This window comes from Mus caroli, chromosome 3 (genome assembly GCF_900094665.2).
Source record: "Mus caroli chromosome 3, CAROLI_EIJ_v1.1, whole genome shotgun sequence".
Taxonomy (NCBI): Eukaryota; Metazoa; Chordata; class Mammalia; order Rodentia; family Muridae; genus Mus; species Mus caroli.
This window is the reverse complement of record NC_034572.1, coordinates 94139977-94143409: the sequence shown is the minus strand read 5'-3', so window position 1 is coordinate 94143409 and position 3433 is coordinate 94139977. Positions and strand designations below refer to the sequence as shown.

Below are 3433 nucleotides of genomic sequence, written 5' to 3'. Positions count from 1 at the left end.
TTTTTCCTTTCCTTTTTCCTTTCCTTTTTCCTTTCCTTTTTCCTTTCCTTTCCTTTCCTTTCCTTTCCTTTCCTTTCCTTTCCTTTGTTTTCCCTTTTTCCCTTTTTCCCTTTTTCCCTTCTTTTCCTTTTCCCCTTCCCTTCCTTTCCTTTTTTCTTTCCCTTTCCCTTTTCCTTTCCTCCTTTCTTTCCTTTTTCCTTTCCTTTGTCCTCTCCTCTCTCCTTTTTCCTCTCCTCTCCCCTTCCCCCTCCCTTACCCTCCCCTCCCCTTCTCTCCTCTCCCCTCCCATCCCTCTTCTCTTCTCTTCTCTTCTCTTCTCTTCTCTTCTCTTCTCTTCTCTTCTCTTCTCTTCTCCTTTCTTTCTTTTCTTTTCTTTCTTTCTTCCTCCTTTCTTCTTCCTTTCTTCTTCCTTCCTTCCTTCCTTCCTTCCTTCCTTCCTTCCTTCTTTCCTTTCTTTCTTTTTCTTTTCTTTCTTTCTTTCTTTCTGTCTGTCTGTCTGTCTGTCTGTCTGTCTTTCTTTCTTTCTTTCTTTCTTTCTTTCTTTCTTTCTTCCTTTTTTCTTTTGTAGGAACGATCTTTATTGGGGGAGGGTTCATCAATCCTTCTTGGGCGCGGTCTTCCTCATGGCTGCCAGAACAATGCTCAGCTCCTCCCACTTTCTCTTGGCGTGGATGTGCGTGCCCACCCTCTTCTTGATGAACTTGAGTGCGCACTTGTCATTGGACACTTTAGGCAATACCATGGTGCACCACTCGTAGGACATGAAGCCGCACACCTCCCGGATGATGTCCTGCATGAACTTGGTGTGCTTGGTGAGGAGCCTGTGGGGCGAGCTGTGTTTTGGCTTGCTGACGTTCTTCATCACCTTGTGGCCCTTGTTGAGGCCCATGGCCATGGGGTAGTACAGAGCCATGGCTGCTGCTCTCCTTTGGCGGCCAGGACAGGAAGAGCTGAATGTTTTCAAGTCCAGTTAGACACACTGAACATCAATCTAGTTCTGAGTTTATGAATGTTCTACTGTAACTAGCATTTCAAGCAATACTTTTTCTACATAAAATAGTTTTTCTGAAGTTAAATTATCATGTAAAGTTTCTACTGTATATTTGGTAAAATATTAAATATGGCCACTGCCCCTTTCTTTAAAGTGGAATGAACTTGGCATCAAGCTAGCATGGTTTCACACCATGATTAGAAGTGAATAAGAGATCCCCTTATGCACTATGCAGCATACAGAGCTCTGGAATAGCACTTGTGTGCTAGAGTCTCCTCAGCAGCCATGTTGGAGAAAGTGGGAAAAAGAAAAGATCTGCCATGTTCTCACCCTGGGCCACTCAGAAACCACTCAGACCTTCATCTCAAGTTGATCCTGGTTTAAAGACATCTCTACAAAATCCTTTCCTGTCTCTCTGCTGCTCACAAACACACAGCAGTCAAGTTGGCATGCTTCTGTCTTTAACATGGTGAGTCCTGTAGACCCAAGCAATAATGCCAATTCAGTGACTTTACAAAAATAAATAAATAAATAAATAAATAAATAAATAAATAAATAAAATGAAGTTACCCAAAACTCTCCCAAACTCTTAGCAAACAGAAAAATCACTGTATAAGCCACACTACATTTTTATTAACAAAATAACTAAGTAAAATGGAATGATCTATGTTTCCTAATGAACAGGGAGTTGTGGACACAGGTGTAGTAAGCAGGATGCTGTGGGTGATGCTGAGTCTTCTGAATCTGTGATCATAGCATGGTGCTCACCTTTACAGCCTGATGAAGCAATGGTGTGTCCTCTATTTGGGACATAGGACCACTCAACTTCTACCAGCATGGTCCTTGAGGTTAAAGAAGACCCATGGGAGAGCACACTCATTTGTGAATGACAAAAGGAACTTGTTTTGAGGATGTGTTAGCATCTTCCTAGGAATTATGCTTCAGGAATCTTATGGGATTTCCTAAACCATCCTGAACAAAAATACAAGCAAGTTCTCACTCTCTTCCTCCCTCCCCTCCCTCTTTCTCTCCTGTGTGTGTGTGTATGTGTGTGTGTGTGCATGTGAAGAGACCATAAATTGACATTGAGATGGGGTCTCTCACTGGAGCTCACTGAGTGGCTTGTCTGGCTGCCTAGTGACCTTTAGGGTTCTGCCTACCACTGACCCTCTGGTACCAGGATTACAAGTGTGTATTGACATTTCCAATTTTTATGTAGGTGTTAGAGATCCAAACTTAGGTCCTCATGCTTGTGCAAGGACTTTGGAGACTGAGAAATCTCACCAAACCCCAATTCTTGGAAGGGTATCTATGCAGCCATATCTTTATTTACATGATAGGAAAAAATGTTCCTCTAAGTTGTAAATGTGTAGATATGTGCACAAGGAGGAATAACAAAAAAGAAAAAAAAAAACAAACAAAAAACAAAACACCTACCAAAAATAGTAGAAAGTTGGCTTTGATGAGGGGATTTAAAATTCCAAGGGAAAAAATATCACCTTGACATGATAATAAGGAACATTCCTCGTCCTCCATCATTGGAAAGAACAGTATGTCTGGAATAGGGAACTGTGCTGACTCAATTTAAAAAGCACCAGTAAAAGGCAGATCCTTTTCTGCATCAGGTGTAGAAAGGAGGAAAAAGCAAGGCAAAGGAGGACGTGTGAGGACATTTTCAGTGCTGATAATTTGGCATTGGGCAGCCACTGTGCTTTTCCTGGGGGAAGACCACTTGACCCAATTCCAGCATTACTCAGTTGTCCATAGCTTGGTGTGTAGGGTTGATGCCTCTTGGCCTTTTCCTTGTCTAGTTTGGTATGTTCACTGGTGTTGTCCTTGTTAAGCTCATATTTGGGCAGTCAGTAAGACTTCATGGGTGCAGCTTCTGTTATTATGAAGAGACACAATTTCACAGTAAACACTTGATCCTTAGGTTCCTACAATCTTTTCTCCCTCTCTTCCATGAGGTTTCCTAATCCTCAGGTATAGTAGTGTAAGTGTCTCCATTGCTAATGGGCTCAACAACTCTGCATTTGGTTTGGTTTTCTGTGGTAGTCTCCATCTCCTCTTAATGCTTTCACTTCTTTTGCCAAGTGCCATCCATTGCAAGGTAATAGGATCAGGGCTTCATTGCATGATTGTCCTTTGGCTCAGAATCAGTGCCTTCTGTCCTCTTAGCTTTTTCTTTTTCTCTCCCTTCCCCTTCCTTCCCCTTCCTTCTTCCCCTTTCCCTTCTCCTTCTTCCCCTTCCTCCCCTTCCTCCCCTTCCCCTTCCTCCCCTTCCCCTTCTTCCCCCTCCCCTTCTTTCCCTTCCCTGCCCTCCCTGTCCTCCCCTTCCCCTTCTTCTCCTCCCCCCACGTCCTGACCTTCCCCTTCTTCCCCTTCCCCCCATCCTTCCCTTCCCCTACCTCCCCTTTCCCTTCTTTCCCTCCTCCTGGTTCC

The 3433-nt window shown here is 43.5% G+C and overlaps 1 protein-coding gene and 1 pseudogene across 1 annotated transcript in view; both read right to left on the bottom strand.

Moving 5' to 3' along the window:
• The window catches only part of Spag17 (sperm associated antigen 17), a 248890-nt gene that overhangs the window by 127567 nt on the left and 117890 nt on the right, over positions 1 to 3433 (bottom strand). The window lies entirely within an intron of this gene.
• Positions 596 to 913, bottom strand: LOC110290583 (annotated as a pseudogene).